This window comes from Protopterus annectens, chromosome 5.part0, assembly GCF_019279795.1.
Source record: "Protopterus annectens isolate FY-2018-M chromosome 5.part0, PAN1.0, whole genome shotgun sequence".
NCBI classification, from domain to species: Eukaryota; Metazoa; Chordata; order Ceratodontiformes; family Protopteridae; genus Protopterus; species Protopterus annectens.
Window position 1 is genome coordinate 314,440,810 of NC_056735.1, and position 18,556 is coordinate 314,459,365.

Genomic DNA, 18,556 nt, shown 5'->3' on the forward strand with positions numbered 1-18,556 from the left:
TAAAAATACAGTGTTCATACACTATATATATATACAGCTATAGGAGTGTATAGGATTAGGTCAAGAGAAGAGTCTTGTTTTTAGTCTCAGAGGATTTTGATTACTTTATATTAACACACTTCTTTATATATTAAATCCATAATACCTTCAAGTCTAAACTATACACTATTATCAGTACTAAAAATGAAACTTGCTATTAATACATTGTGGGCATGTGATGATATACATGAATCATGTAATCAAAGTGTTATTGGTGAAAATAGGTCCTTGGAATGTAAAGGGATACAAAATCCTAATAATGGAATTTTTATGGCATCTGCTATATAATACAGATATAAACATATGTTGCTTACAAGAAACTGAAATGGTAGGGTTTCATTTAGAGACCTTAAATAAAATAAGAACCTCATATATATATTTGCTTCTCCCTCAAGTGCAAGTGTTTGTGGGGTGGCTATGATTACTGAATCCTACCATTATGATATCCTATTATATATTATGATATCCTATGATATGATATTACCATATGATATCCTGTCTTCTTTATAACTCTCAAAACGTGTATCTAAATTTGACAGACACTTTTTTATCCTAGTGTCAGACTGGAAATTAACACTAAATCCTTGTTAATATAAGATAGGCTTAGTGAGCTTTACTCAAAACAAGGAGTTTGAACTGATAAATGGTACTGTGTTGTCATACGACTTAGACCCCTCTAAAACAAAGATTCACATGGGTGCTGACTTAACTTTTATCTGCAGCACATATCTGTTTGTGAATAGATTTTTTTTTTCTTAATTTTGGATTCCTTACCTTCTTTTATAACAGTTACTAATATTAAGCCTACAGCATTTTGTGATAATTCCTTAATTACTTTGAAAGTATAGCAATCTCCCAGTGTTATTAGTGCAATGAAATTGAGAATTAATCATTCCCCAACTTTGCAAGGATCTGCTGATCAAGAAAATTGACTCTGAAACCCACATTCTTTCAAGAATCATACTTAGATTGTAATTGTCCCTTTGAAATAAGATGGCCAGCTTTCAAAGCAACTCTCAAATGTCACCTCATTGGTATAACAACAACATCAAAAATAGAAACTGTACAATTACTTGAGAAAAGTATGTCATATGTGAATAAACAAATATAGCTTGAATTTGACACTGGCTATGCATCCTTTCTCCATGATCTCCAAGTTAAGTTAAGTTAAGCCTGGGGATTCATTAATGGTGCAACCACATCATGACCAAGCCAACATTATTTACCTTCCCAGAGCAATGAGCAGCATTGCTAATTGGATATGCATGCAGTCAAGCCACTGTGCATGACAAGGAGCAGCAAGATTGGTTGAGGCCAAGTCACAGCTACATTTAAACACAAGAAGTAAACAATGGCTGTTCACAAGCAACCTTAGTAGTCAATGTGAGTGCACATGCACAGTTGTTTAATGTTGATGCAATCAAAGCAACAAATGCATATGTAAAGATATGTGCAATAAAAAGGCAAGTAACACATGCTGAGGATGTATCCATGGAGAGGGTAAACATAAAAATGCAAAGTGAGTTGCAGAAAAAAAAATCAGGCAGAAAGGTAGACCAAAGAATGTTTAGGTCAATACAGTCATTTTATGAAAGTGAAGTGTACACGGGAGATGTGCTTTATAAAATAATACAGTTGTGTGATATGACAACCTGCACCATACCTGATAGTAGTGAATTGTTATTTTTGTACATTTGTTATATAATGAAGGTCATTAAAATGAAATATATGTTGCCCTGATGTGGGTCAGTGCAACAATTCAGTCCACATGCCAGTAGAGCCTTGCGGTACTATCAATGTCAGATACTGCAAATGTCAGAGTGCAAACTGTCATAAAAGCACATACCTCTGAAATGTATCATATGTGCAGATGGATTACAAACGAAACAACAAATGATAGTCCTCAGGAGATCTGAACCTAAAGCTCTTACACTACAATGTTTTATAGAAGTGCATTAGGAAGGGGAACCACTGTAGCAGTCATGGTACAAGTGCAATAAAACACATTAAACATCTATGCATAAATACATAGCAAAATCAAAGACATTATTATAGCTACTATGACCCCATATCCCCAACATGCCTCTCAACATTGGCAGAAGAATCCAGAAAAATAATCATGTTAGAAACTGCTAACCTCTCCCACATAATGTATGCACTCATTATAGGATTGTATATTTTCAGAAAAATGTAACAAATGACAGCACTAAAAAATAAATGGGTTCCTATTATTTTAGTGAATGCAATGAATTGCGTATGCTGTTTAGTTCAACGTCATTACGTGAAATGGCAAGATACCGTAAGCATGGAATAGCATTTTTTTTTCCTAGGGGAAAAAAATCACCGGTCCGTTTTCGGGACTTTGCCATTTCCTCAACTGTGATGCAATCTCGGAGTTGGTATATTTAAGTGGGGGGGTGGGGGTGTTTTGATTTTTTTATTTTTTTTTTTTTACGGATCAGCGATTTTTTTTTCCCCTGGGGAAAAAAATCACTGATCCGTGTGTTCGCCATTTTGGGTTTCCGGAGATTGTGGGTCGATTATATAGCATTTGCAATTCATTGGATTTGCTTATATAATATAGACCCAAATAAACACTATGGAATGAAACTGAACCCCTGCCTATATCACCAATATATTCTAGACCACTATATTAGCAGATCATGCCATAGAAGCAGTGGTTGGAAAGGTGAATGGAAAATACATTTTAGGGGAACAGGAACAGAGCATATGTTAGCAGGACAAGCAAATTTCATATACTAAGGTCTGAACTCTGACACTATCTTCAAGTAAATATTCACCAGAACAATGTATTAAAAAGGCATGCCATTGGAGCCCTCATCAAAGAGGTGACTGGGAGCCACTCCAATGGTCTAGATGGACAATACCCTGCCACAGCCAACCCAGGATCGATTAGTGTCTATGGTGTCTGACATAGCTGCCCATTACAGCTAGGTGAGTGGTTATATGGGTGCTTCTCACAGTGATCCCTGGTGAATATTTGTGATGTCACTTTGGGGGAGCACTGTCCAAAGAGGGAGAGGAGGGTGCATGGCTGAGCTGCTGCTGCAGAGGTGGAGCGATTGCCCCTATTGCATGCCAAATCATTGAAAGAACCACGATAGTTACAATGAGGGGGTGGTAATGGAGTAGGCCTTAAAGAACCCCCCCAGACTGCTTGTAGTTTCTGTGACTGGCCCCAGCTAAAAAATCAGAAGTTAGTCCAGGGGTAGAGAGAATCCGGTAGACCAGGCACAGACATGGAGCACTGGATAGGAAGGCTGTAGAATGACACCTGGGAGCTAAAAAAAGGGGTTATTAGAAAATACATTTCAGGGGAATGTGTCACGTGATAGTAGGACAAAAAATGCAAATACCTGGGATTGAACCAGTGTCTTTTCAAAGTGATATTGTATATACATGAATATGCAAGGCCATTAGTAATTTACTCAACAAAAAAGGTACATTGAAAAGGTGCAAAGCAAACATTTCAAGAAAATGTTAGAATAATGTTGAGGTGTGTAAAATGAACAATGGAAAATGACAAAACAAATAACAAAGGTGGGGCTTAAAATCCTTCATTAGATGAGTTGACTGAGATATGGTGTCTCTCAGACGTATGTATCATATTAATTGCATTTGATACTTGATTGGTACATGATTAAGACATAATAATGACATTTATCAACATTCTATGGGTGTACCTTCGTTGAAGGTTGTGCGTCAGGGCCGGCAACTCGGCACGTAAAAATCTACTGCCAATCATTAGCGGACCAGAGTTCCGCTGTGGCGACCCCATAACCAGGAAAAGCCGAAAGACACAACTACAAGGTAGACTATCATGGATTTTAACCCCTTCTTGACTAACTGACATTCTACACACCAGTAAATTAACAAGTGATGCCACAGGAGAAGTTACTACAAAGTTAAACTTACACACAAATTTCCATGGATTGTTAGAACACTGTGGATGACGATATAATACAATACTTGTTCACAGCATGTAACACTCATGGACTTGTAATCTTCCCCTAATGCACATATCATGTTATGACTATAATGTCACTTGGAAGTGGTGACAATGCAACTATTAATGTCACCTTATGTCACTATTGTCCAGTGTCAGATTTTGGTGGTCACTTCAGTTGCATGACAGAAAATGACTTCTTAGTATATTTAAAGTATTTTCCTCATTTTGGCTATACAACAAGAAGTGCTATTCCTCTATGGCTATTTAAGGATACCTATGGTGTACTCTTCCAAACTGGTACACAAATCACACTGTAGATAGATGATCTGTATAGATGTGACATCTCCTTTGCCCATGTATGTGCTATGCTAATGTCACTGGCTAGTTAGTACTTTTAATGTAGTTCACTACCTTATTGTGACTGTAATACTGAAAAAAATAAGTATTGCTGAACAGCATACAATAAGGGGAGGAAACACACCCCCTACTATACTGACAGAGTACACAGTAATGACAATTTGTAACTTATATAAAATCTCTATAACCCCATATGCATTTTACCAACTTAATTGCAAGGTATAGATTTTAGTCAGATGTTCTGAGCCTTTGACTTCAATCATATTCATTTGACCTGTGCATTTGCAAATGATGCTACAGAAGAAGTCATGCAACAGTAGTCAGAAAGCACAAACTTAAAGAGGTATTTTATCAACAGTGTGTGCAAATGAAATTGAGCATGGCTAAAAAGGACTACAATACTTAAGGGATCAAAACTCTCCACCTATTAAATTGTCACAGTGAAGTAGAATACTTTGTGTCACATCTGTCCACTAAGTAATTATTGCATGTTACAAATTGATTTTAACACTGCTGAAACCCTGTCTAACTCAAACTCCCTTGAAATGTATATTAGTTACTGACACCACAAAAGTCATACAATAATTATCAGGAAAAAAACACATTTGAATGGAATGTTGCAACACTGTGGAAGACTGCAAAATGAGCAGCGTTAAACAGACATCAATAACGAGTGGCTCACAACCCACTACATACCTTACTAACAAGTTAAACATCACATCAGGAGTACTCTGAGTCATGGAAGTTATTACAGTTTAATAATGTCACTTTATGCTTATCTCATTTTTAAGGATAAGCTCACTCACACAATGGTCATCATATAATGCAGATGAAGGAATTTTCTCTGCCATATGACAAACTGTAACTTATCATTTCCTAATTATGAAAAGTGGTACTTCTCTCCGCCAACTGACATGCAACATTAAATATCTGAAGAGTAATTTGCTTTTGTTTTAAAACTCTTTGTCCGTGTGTGTGATGTGATCAATGTGTTACTTAAGATGAAATGTGGAGGCAGGGAATGATATACACATTTCTAAGAGTGATGCATGGTACACATTAGTGGAATAGCAACCATGCTTGAGTTTCTGAAACAATAGGCTTCTAATATGCTCCTGATCAATGCAGTATCATGTGAAACCACATAACTTATACTGCACGTGTCTTACAACTCACAGCTGAAGGGAATAATCAAAAGGGAAATTACAAATGTAGTGAAATAGGGAGTGCGAAGGATGGAGTCGAACGAACAGGACAGATACAACATAATGGAGTACAACCCATGTCTCTTATAGTTATATTCTCCATATCAGTGCATTATCCAGGGTTGCAAGTCTGTCAGTATATGGTCATCAGTGACAGAGATATCATGTAAATGTATACCAATTGCAGACTGTTATCAAGCAAAAACATTGAAGAATTTCAATATTTTATTTCTTAATTTCCATCTGTAAATGTAAGTTTACCTGTTGAATGGAAGACAGTTGCATACTGAGAAGAAACATGTGACACTACATTCCACCCTCAGTGGATTAGAACCCTGCACCAAGTGCACCGGAATGGACTCATTACATCAGTCTTATGTATAACGGTGAAAGCAGTTAAAGACAACAGAATCACCTTACTTCCCCTATACTCTCCAACCTTAATAAATCTGAACTGCGTAAGCTCTCCCACAGCTACAACCACATTGCCAGATTTGCCACTTGCTCTACACACAGAACTCATCACTGCCAGAACCTTAATCAACTAGGGTGGCTAGAACTGCCCAGTTTAATTCAATTCAATCAACTCTTAATAGCACATAAAATTCTATACCAACTTGAACATACCCCCTCACTTAAAAATATTATAAAACCATACTACAACTTAAGGTCACTACGGTCATCCAACAAACTATTGGTCCAAACCTACAAAGCTAATAACTCAGCTGGTGAATCCCTGTTTGCTAACTTCATTGGCAAAACTTGGAATTCACTGCCAAACCATATAACCCTCCAACCTTCCCTAAGTCTCTTCAAAAAAAACATCAAACAGTGTTTCAAAATGCACTGGCTTTGTCCCTGTACCAACCCTGATTAAGCTACAAAATGATAATCCTGCCTAGATAGTATTGTAAGCATTTAATACTCAGAACTGTTTGTTGCAATCTGATGATTTTGTTTTTAATTTGACAAACTATGTAACTTGTGAGTCCCTGCTGGGGGTATCACTAAACCAACTTGTAAATATGCTTGACTCTTTGTGTTATATTTTACTATGCATCTAATCTTTGTGTAATATTTGTATTCTGTCACTGGAGCTTTTCTCCCCGGGCCTCCGCTGCAAATGGACATATACCCAGTCGGATTATCCCAGTTAACAAATGTAAAATAAATAAAAGTAATAAATAAATTATGTAAGAATTGTTTACTGACACATATCGACAGTCAGCTCAGGTGCACACAAAGTCTTAGTGCATGAGTATGAATTTTGTTCATTTTTGTCATAGGAAGAGGACTAGCATTTCTGTTCACTGATGACCAGTGATGCTGCTCTATGCCAACTATTGTGCAACATATAAGTACAAAAATAAATATTTTTGTTTATAAACCATTCATGGCCATGTGTGTGCTGTGTTCATCTCTGGATCAAATTAAAAGTTGGAAATGGGAGGACAGAACAGAGATTAAAATAGAAATCAAGCAAAGGGTAGATGAGTAAGTCAGGAATGACCAGGATGGAATGGGATAGCACCAATATCTTTCAGCTTTTGCTCACAGTAATAAGGGTTATTGTTATAATTTAGTTTTTTAATAAGACATTGTAAATATGTTATGTCAAAATAACACACAGTGTAGGCTGACCAATTGTACAAAAATAATTTGTGTAAATCACACACACAGGCGAAATTGAGAGTTACTTGTAAGATGTCATTTTTAAGTTGGGGGAAGACGTCAGGGATGTCAGAGATAGGTAAGAGCGAGAATCTAGGTAGCAGGAAAAAACAAACTCAGCTGACAAGGTGTAGGGGGTAATACACTGAGGAAGGGGATCACATTGATGAAGGAGACTTTAGACAAACAGTGGGCAAACAATGACAAAGGGTGGAGTGTATAATGTAACAGTGTTGGATATAGACACAAAAGGGAGTGGGAATACTGGATAATGGGACAGAATGAGATGTTCAGAGATGCATACTTTGCCAGCTTTGACACAGTAGGAAATCACTTGTCACTCTGGAATCTATCTCTGACGAGTTCTGTGTGAGTAACTGCAGGCAGTGCTGGGCAGGAAGCACCCCAACAAGTTGATGAAACCTGTTCTCAGTATGGCCGATGTGGGCATTGAACCTCTTGTCCAAAATCTTCCCCACAAGCTCTGCCAGCTCCTGACAAGTGACAAAATCACTAACTCCACTGGCAATGCTCCCAGTGGGTACCAAGGCACCACTGCCCAGAGCAGCGCTACCTGAAACGTGCAATGCGGGTAGGGCAGGAGGTGTGGAGGCAACTCTGGCAAGCTGTGACTAAGTGCCTCTTGTGGTGGTTGTGACACTGCTGTTCTTACCTGTGGGGGAAAACAGGCTGTGCTGGAGTGGTCGATCCAGGTCTCTGTGCTGCTGCATAAAATAATCAATATTATATACCTTTGGACAGTCATGCTATTTACCTTTTAGTATACTACTAATGGCAAATTTTGTTTTGCAGTATCAATGTAATTTATCAATGTTTTAATCAGTAAAATGGTGAAAAAATAAAAAAAAAAATGACAAAGAGGATCAAGGAAGAGACGTACAAAAATGATGAAATGGCATTATTTTATTGTATTTTATTTTGCTTTTGTTTACCAGGTTTGTTCAACTGGGTTTAGTAAAAAAAAAAAAAAATTTTCAGGAGAGATTGGGGAGAAATGCAACATATTACAAACATTTTAAACAGACATTCAGTAATATTTATGAAACAAACATTAAATAGTATGCATTAACAATTACACATACATTTGCTAAAATACATTACTAGATTTTTCCATTTATTTCTCTGAAGGCTAGGCAGTGGTGTGTTCCATTGTTATAGTTTACTGCAAATTTGGCTATTTTATCATAGCATTGCTCAAGTTTGGACAGCTTTGGTGCTCAAAGTTTAGTGAAGAACGGGGCAAAATAAAGGAGAGATGGCAGTGAGAAAGTAGAGGCTGTACATCATTTGACTGTCAGTGAGGTAGGGTTTTACTCTATATAATGTACCTAGTTTCTGATGAGCTTTCTTTAACCATGCGTGATATATGGTGGTCAAATTCCAACTGGCTTTCTATGATGATTTAGTCATTTTATGTGACTTACCTGTTCTAACATGGTGTTGTTGGCAGAGGCAATAGTGAATAGTGTTATTTTTGTAGAGATATGTTTCGGGGTGAAGAGCAATAATTTATTTTTTTTTTTATGGTTTAGAAGTAGTTATAAATTATTTAGTATTTAGCCATCTTTCAATTAGTTAGAAGGATTGTTTAAGGTCTTGGAGTTTAGAGAGATATTTGGTAGAGCAGATTTGGGTCAAGTCATCAGTGTACTAACTAGGGCAACATTTTTCTGAGAAGTGTAGAGGTCATATGGGATAATATAGATCCTTGTAGATCACCAATACTTACTGGCAAGAAGGTGGAAAAAATATGTTTCCATTTCCCTTCTTGTGCTCTGTTGGAGCTGTAGACAGGGAATCATAGCAGAGCAGAGATGGTAAGCTCTAAGAATGAGTGTTAATGTGAGTGTTTCTTGTGGGAGCAGAGCCAGATCATGGTCAAATGGTGCCCTAGGCAGGGTAAAGGATTGTGTCCCCCTGCCCAGCCCCCCCCCAGCCATTCCAGTGTCCCATTACTTGGCTATTTATCCCCAGTTACCATAAACACTGTTCAAACCTGGCAGTGTGCATATTATTTTTTTCTTTACTTCTACAATGATTACAGATGTTTGGCTTTAATTTAAAACTTTTATTTCAATTTTTATAGCAATCACTGATAGCTATTTGCTAAACAAATACAGTCTCACAATGAAAACAGACCTAGCATGAACAATAAGCTTCTCTGCCCTTGAAACTTACATTCATTGAAATGGCATTGAAACCTACATTCAAAGAAAATGCATCTGGCCAATGGTGGATTAAGTTTACCATTGGGTTGTTCTCAAACCATAGGCTCCTTTCACATATTTTTAGGACCATGCATACACACATGTGTTCTTTGATTCAACTTCCTGGTTGTATTATATTATATTCCTTGTGTAACACAGCACAATTTGTTAGAATATGTTTTAAATTTGTAGTCTTGAATATTTTTCCAGTAAGTAATGAAACAAAATACATGAACCAATAATGACAAAACTACTAGTTTCAGAACATTTCAACCAAAAAAGGCCACTCAGATTTCTGCCATTATGATCTACCAATATCAGTCAGTATGCACAATTTCTGCAGAAGTAAAAGTCATCAGAATAATTCCACATTAAAGAGATCTATAACTAATGAACAGGTTGCTACTGACAAACAATTTTACATTTCAGTGTTTTATCTACAAATGCTGCCCTTGAAGAATTCATTGCCTATGTTACATTAAAAAAAAGTCAGTAAGTTGGCATTATTACAATAGGGAATGGCTGACAAAATGACAACAAATTCATAGTTACTAGGCATCTTATCCAAAGGAGGACAGACTCAGGAGTGGAGCACCCCCATCCTCCCCTTAAAGCACAATATCAGCACTCCATCTACATGATGTTAGCGTAGAACTTACAGCTTCTGCATCAAAGGTTAGTATGCTACCTGTTGTGCTACTAACACTGCTTTCACATTCTATAGCACAAACACTAAATGCAATTTACTAAACAAAACAGTAGCACACTGAAAACAGACTTATCATGATTAGCAGTAAATTTCTCTTCCCTTGAAACTCACAATTTGTTGAAAATGCATTAAACCTCATAATTTACTGAATATGCACTGAAACTGGTAAATGCACTGAAACTCAAAATTCCTTGAAAATGCACTGAAACTCACAATTCCTTCAGTAGTCTGGTAGTTGGTATAGAGAATTCAGGCTGTCTCCTCCACTGAAACTCATGATTCCTTGAGCGTTCTGGTAGATGGTGTAGAGGATTCAGGCTCTTGTTTCCTATAACCAAGGTACAGGATTTGAGCCTGAGTAAGTTAATTGACTAACCTGCCATCCCTAACACAAACATATACACGCAGCAACTCATGAATAGAAAAGCAAGTTTAAATCCTGCTCATGTTTCTTTCACCCAGCAGCAAGTGCAGAGCATACATCTGCATTGGCATGTGTGGAAAATGTTTACCATTCATCCGAATTGGCACGTCATATTAAAGATGCACACACAGGTGCAGAGTGTCTTCGTAAAGGAGAAGACTCCACGAAGATGTTAAAGAAAAAAATGCTTACTTTTTGTTATTATTAATTCAAAAGTAAATGTAGAAATCCCCTGGCTAGCAGCTCCTCCCCAGCCACCAGGCCCTAGGTAACTGCCTAGGTTGTCTAGTGCTGGATCCATCTCTTTGTGGGAGACAATATTAAAAGCTTTTAATAAGTCCAGGAAGATGGTGTAGACTAGCCTTACAGCATTTCTGTGGGTGCTGACAGTATTAACATAATTCAGCAAAGCAATAAGCCATGTTGAGTTGAGGATAGAAGCTGGTTATCTATTAGATAGTTGATAGGTTTTGTATGAATACATTTTTCTAATATTTTGATAGCACTGATAAAATGGAAATTGACCTCTAGTTTGTAAGATCCATAGTGAGGGGACTTTATTTTCAGATATGGATCAGTTTATCAGAATTGAAACTGCATGTGCAATAGTCTCAGCTGCTATTTTATTTGCCATGTTGATTGTCAGGGGTAGCTGTAGTCAGCTTTAATTTTCTGTATCATTTTTGAATGCATCTGTGGGAACTGTTGGAAGTGGACATGATGATGAGGTTATTTTATTAAGTATGGACCTAAAGAGCTTGATTAGTTGTCTGGTTGGTTAATGACTGTACTGTTTGTATAAACTAGGTATTAGATTGGTTGGCTATGGTATCATTTTGCTTATGTGTGCTTGTTGGCTGAGTACCTTGTCCTGGAGTTAAGATTTTATTAACTGAAGCCAGAACAGTTTTGGATTATTAGTGTGTCTGTTTTGATTAGTGGTAGTTTGCTTTTTTTGTCCTTTGGTGATAACTTGTCTTTGTTTGGTTTCTTTGCTGACTGTATGCTAGTAAAGTAGGAGCTGTTTTATATTTGCCCAGACCTTCCATGCTTTGTCTCTTTGTTTTATGAACTGTTTAGTTGCTAAGGATAACCATGAGACAGAGTTTGCTTTGACTCTCATTATTCTGACGGGAGACATTCATATTTAGAGAACCTAGGAACATTTTGCTGAACTCAGAGACAGCATCATCTATGGGGAGAGTTTTTAGTGACACCTAGTTAGGAGATATAGTATATTAATAAAAGTCCCTTCATGAAAAGTAGCAAGATTTCTTACTAGGCTGTAATAAATTTTTGGGGGGGCTGTTGCCTTGGTACATTATTATGTAGACTAGTAAGTGATCACTTAAGTGGTCTGAGAGAGTTCCAATGGGATAATATTTTAATTGGAGAGGATGTTAGGATCCAATCGAGGGTTGATTGTCTGGCTATTGCTTTATTATATCTAGTTGATGTAGTTATAAGTTGGGGGAACTTGTACAGATGTATATTATTGGCTGGATTTTCAGATTGAATGGTTTACAATCTATATTAACATCAACCAATATTATGGCTTTAAGATGGATTTTTGATGAGGCCCAACAAAGAATATCCTCCAGTGTTCTACCATTGTTACCTTGGGGTATGTATACACCCATGATTGAAACAAACAGTCTCCATGGTGTCCCTTGAAGTCTCACAAACCCAGTATGTCAGTATACTGGGTCCAAAAACAAGTAACGAGGAAACTTCTCCGTGTGGAAGATCTAAGATTCCCTAGAGTTCAGGCAGCTAATAAAATCCATACTTGAATACCCCACCTAATAACAGGTGGTAATAATGCTTTCTTTAAAAAGTTTACAAAGCATAAATCCACTAATGAAAGTAGGGAAGTACAAGGTAGTTCATGTCAAATCTTCTTTATTAAAAACACACAAACAAGCGATCCAAATAGTAGTTGAAAAATTAGTGGATTCATAGTTTGGAAAGTTTTTAAAGGAAGTATTTCTACCACCTATTATTAGGTGGGATATTCACAGTATGGCTTTTATTAAATGCCTGAACTCTAGGGAATCATAGATCTTCCACACACAGAGAAGTTTCCTCATTATTCATATACCCATGATTGTGGCTGACATGTGACTGTTTAATTTTAGCATGGTTAGCAGGATTTCTGAGTTAGAGAAAGCTGTCAGGGTGTCGGGGGAAGGGAGATATCTAGTGTGTTTTTGTAGAAAATAGCAACACCACCAGCTTTTTGTTGTCTCTCTCTAATCTGATAATATATTAGTCTGGTGGGGCAATTTAATAATTTTTTTTTCTTTCTAGCGGAGCCAGGTTTCTGGGGCATCTAAGATGTCTGTAGTGTGTTGTGCTATCCATGTATGTACTTCGGGGAGTTAGTTACAAATACTTTGTAAGTTGGTATGGTATGTATATACATACATATTTATATTTATATTTATTTATATATATATATATATATATATATATATATATATATATATATATATATATATATAATGTATGGGTCTACTTTATTTGGTCGAATTTTATTTGGTCGAAAATTATTTCAGGCAGCCCACTTTACTGAAAGCTCATTTGACTGAAAGCTCATTTGGTCGATTTCATTTGGTCAAAAATGAAATATAGCCCCTGCCCCACTGCAGTGCAACCCTGGAGTGAGAATATTAAGTAAGGGGGATGTGGGGGGCATAGCCCCCCACATTTTGCAAATAGTTTTTACTGAACATATATATATATGATATAAATGATACAAAAATCACTGAACCCACAGACATTGCCAACATACTGGCAGACAGGTTCAGTGCAAACTTCACCCCCCTCTCCCCCCCCCAAAGGAGAGATAACTATCCCAGCGGAGTGTAGCCTCCCAGACATCTCAAATGCACAGGTGAAAGCTGCTCTCTCTAAAGCTAAAAACACAGCATCAATGGGACCGGATGGTGTCCCCAGCTGTGTGCTACACGAGCTAAATGAGGAATTAAACCCGCACATAAGGCAGCTGTTTAATCTCAGCCTTACCACAGGATACATGCCCAAGGAGTGGCGTACGGCAACTGTGGTCCCACTCCACAAAGGCGGTGCCTCTACGGACCCTGGTAATTACCGCCCCGTAAGCGTAACAAGTCAAGTCTGCAAAGCTATGGAGAGGATCATAATGGAGCTCATAAACAAAGATATAGGGGACTTGCAGACATTGGACCCGACCCAGTTTGGCTTCGTCAAGGGCAGATCATGCCTTTTGAACTTGGTCGACTTCTTCGAAACAGTCACCAAGGCCATTGATGAGGGAAAGGCAGTCCATACAGCCTACCTTGACCTTGCAAAGGCTTTCAACACAATACCCCACTCGGGTATTGTAGAAAACCTTACCAGCTTAAATGTAAGCCCATATGTCACAAGATGGGTTGCAAACTGGCTTAAGGACAGAACCCACAGGGTTAGAGTTGCTGGCGCTATGTCAGACTCCAAGCCGATCACAAGTGGTGTCCCACAGGGCTCGGTCCTTGGCCCCCTATTGTTCGGCATCTACTTCTCAGAAGTACAGGCCAACATGGGAGGACTTTGGCTGACAAAGTTTGCAGATGACTGCAAACTGGGCGCCATAGTGGAAAGTGCATCGGACACGGATATCCTTCAGAAGGGACTCACGGAAACAGATAGCTGGTGCCAGAGCTATGGCCTGAAGTTAAACGCCAAAAAATGTATAGTCATACCCTTCGGGAAAAACAAGGTAACCCCAAGCTACCATATAGGTGGCAATCCACTAAGCACAGAAGAGGTTATCAGGGACCTGGGGACCCAGGTTGACAGTGGCCTTTCTTTTGACACTCACGTTGCTAAAGTGGTTAGAAAGACCTTCTTCATTGCCCACCTGATCATGAAGGGATTCACATCCAGATCTAGTGAGGTCATTGTTCCCCTGTACTCTTCACTTATCAGACCAATGATCAAGTACAATGCCCCATTCGGGATGTATCTCACCCGACATCTGCAGCGATTGGAGAGACCCCAAAAGTTCCTCACCAAAAGGATAAAGGGACTCCAAAATCTGTCATATGCTGCCAGATTGAAGAAACTCCAGCTCTATTCAGTCACATACCGTCTGCTCAGAGGTGACATGTGCCTGACATACAAGTCCATGTCCAACCCGGAATTAATGGACATGCTCCACCTCAAAAAATCCAAATCCACCAAAACCACTAGAGCAAGCGACTTAAACCTTAGCACGGATATAAATAGGACGTGCTGGAGAGATAGATTTATCACTCAGAGACTCCCTATGCTGTGGAATAAAATCCCAGTCCATGTGAGGCAGAGCACCTCGCTGGCTCTGTTCAAGAGAAATCTTGACCTGTGGGTGGGAGATCGTAGGTTTACCCCGGGAATCATCTCTGTGTCACTGCTGGATAGAGGCACAACAAACTAATGGGCACAGTATTTTTTCATATAAGGGGTGGCGTAAGCCACAAAACTTTGGGCTAGGCTTATAAATGCCTTAGGGCAGATAGCCTAGTATAAACCTATGAACCTATGAACCTATATACTGCAGTGTGACCCTGGAGTGAGAATATTAAGTAAGGGGGGTGTGGGGGGCTATATATATATATATATATATATATATATATATATATATATATATGTTCAGTAAAAACTATTTGCAAAATGTGGGGGGCTATGCCCCCCACACCCCCCCCCCTTACTTAATATTTTCATTCCAGGGTTGCACTGCAGTGGGGCAGGGGCTATATTTCATTTTTGACCAAATTAAATTTGACCAAATGAGCTTTCAGTGAAGTGGGCTGCCTGAAATCATTTTCGACCACATGAAATTCGACCAAATAAATGGGTTCTCTCTCGCTCTCTCTCAATATATATATATATATATATATATATATATATATATATATATATATATATATGTTTTACATACACACATACACAGTATCTTCTGCTTCCACACACATACATATACACACAGTCTCCTCTACTTTCATACACACATTCCTTCAGACAAGATCTGTTTCGCCCTCTTTCTCAATCTCTCAGTCTACAGCTGCTTTCATACACACATTCAGTCTCACTCTCTCTCGCTGTCTCTGTCACACACAGTTTCCTCTGCTTACATACATGCATTCACTCACACATCACTCTTGCTTTCTCTCTCACTCTCTCCATCCATCTCTCTCTTTCATACATACACAGTCTCTCTGCTTTCATGCACCCATTCACACACATGCAGACAGAAACACACACACACACACACACACACACACACACACACACACACACACACACACACAATCTCTCTCTCTTACATACTCTCACACACACGCTGCATTTTCTTTGTTTTTGTCTTTTTATTTTACACTCGTTAAACAACAAAAATTCTGCTTAGCGAGTGTAAAATAACGGCTCGCTCGCACGCATACACTCACACACAGACATATACACACACACATACGTACTTTTTTGTCTTCTTTTTTATATTTTACACTCACTAAACAGCAAAACGCTGCTTAGCAAGTGTAAAATAATAGCAGCCGTTCCGTTTCCTCAGTCTGGGGCAGTGCCTTGATAAGCTGTTATGAAGTGGCGGACTCATTCTTCTCAGCGGGCATTACTTGTACATTAATACCCAACTGGAGAACGCTCATTCTCCAGTCAGGGTATTGATGTACAGTTTGCCCATTGTCTAAAAAGGAATAATTAGTAGAGCATATAAAATATTGCAGGATAAATATAAGAATCAATCAGAGGCGGTTAGAAAGGATTGGGAAGAGAAACTGGATAAGCAATTCACAAATAAACAATAGGAGAATATATGTATGTCTCCCAAATAATCAACAAAATCTAGAAGATTTAGAACTTTTGCTGAGAAATGTTTACATAGATATTTTTATACCCCAAGTAGACTCCAGAGAATTTTTTTCTGGGTAGACAGCAAATGTTGGAGGTGTGATGGGGAAGAAACAGATACTTGGGAACATATTTTCTGGGAGTCCGGTGAGTTGGCGGACTTTAAGGATTCCTTGTGGGATGCACTTTCAAGGATGCTGGGTGGGTGGGTTGGTGTGATGAGGGAAATTTATTTTTCTATTTATTTATTGATTGATTCATTGATCTATATTTATTTATTTATTTGCAGTTTGTTAACCAGAAAAGTCCACTGGGCCATGCAGAGTCCATTTTCAGTAGAGGCCTGGGGAGAAAATATCCTCAGTAAAATCAAAATTACAATTAAAGTACAGTATAACTAATATTATGTAGATTGGTAGTAAAGTGATGTTTAACAGTTTTGGATAAGAAATATAATCAATTCAGTACAAATAAATTTATATACACAGGTAGTATGCCATTTTGAGAGTATGATTAGCAGATCAGAGGTATTGTGCAGAGGATTTATAGATAAAACTCAGTATAGAAAGGAGGGGGAGATCAAGCTAATAAGAAATAGGGTATTCAAGGGAGATGAATGCAGGGACAGTTCCATTTGAAAGATAGGTTAAGTGTGGAGAGAAGTTTTGAAACGGGCAGGATTTTGGATTGTTCTGATGGAAGGGCATTCCAGTTTTTGGCTAAAGAGTAAAAGAAGAGATGTTGGCCTGGTGGTAGGTTAGGTTTATGAAACTGAAGCAGTTGCTGATTATCTGACTTTTTGATGATTTTTATAAGCTATGATACACAATCAGAATTGCCTAGACACGGTAAGGCCTTGCTGTGTTTAATTATGGTGGCTGCCAACAAAGCAATTACTAGAAAATGGAAATCAAAATCCGAATCAACTATATTAGAAGTACTGAATACAGTAATACAGATAAAACAACTGGAATTGAGATCTTTAGAAAAGGGTAAGTGCAAACTACATAGGAAAAATGGAAATTGTGGGAACAATACATAGAGGGAAGGAATGAGGTTTAAAAGAAGGCAGAACGCAAATGAGCTATGTAATGTTTGACTGAAAATGATTGGGTAGATTATAAGTGATGTATAATGTTTGCAACTGGGAGTGTGTCAGTATGGTTTGTGATGTAAAATGCTTGCAACCAGAATTGTGTTGGTGTAATTTGTTTTCATTCATATAAATGTATGATTGCTTATGTTGTAAGTGATGATTTAATAAAGATGTTTCTTGTTTCAAAAAGGGGCAGAAATTGAATAATTTATGTAATGTTGCTTCGGTTATATGATATATAGCAATATATGTGAAATATAATGTTTGTTAATGTTAATTTGTTAATACAGTTTGATTATTTTTGTATAAATGTAAATTTGCCTGTGTCGGAAGTGATAATTTAATAAAAGTGTTAAAAAAATGTTAACACAAAATGTTTTGCTATTTTAATGTCTCAGTCGTGTGTGTGTGTGTGTGTGTGTGTGTGTGTGTGTGTGTGTGTGTGTGTTGTGCGTATGTCGTTTTGCAACATGTTAAAAGTTACTAATCAGAGCATTAGCTTCACATGACACATATCTTTCACAGGACATGTGTCAATAACACACATTTCAGTTTAACACAGCACAGGATATCGAGTAGAATGAAGCACACATGACAGGATTCAAACCCATGTTTGGCTCAGTCAGTCTACCAAACAAGTATTTGCCAGGTGAGCTACTGAAGATCTCAGATGAAAGGTGCTAAACATGTTTAGTGTAATGGACTACAGTTAAAGACTGGAAACAGTATTATACAACAGTATCCTTCACTCAGTGGGTTAAAACAGCACTTGTAGTACTCTGAAATGGAAGTCCCACATCAATAATACATTGAGCCATGGAAGCTAATACAGAAAACATAATCACCTTAAACTACTCATGTTGTTTTTAATCTCAGATTTATTTACTAATATGCAATTGTGCTAAGTTCAGGTGTGTGTCTGATGTGAAAGTCTTAGCACATGCGTAGGAATTTTCTTTTGCAATGAGGTGAACTAACATTAACCTCTTTTC

General features: G+C 37.8%; 1 protein-coding gene across 3 annotated transcripts in view; it reads left to right on the forward strand.

Annotated features, from left to right (window-relative positions):
- The window catches only part of LOC122802607 (transmembrane protein 272-like), a 322,220-nt gene that overhangs the window by 147,251 nt on the left and 156,413 nt on the right, over window positions 1-18,556 (forward strand). The window lies entirely within an intron of this gene.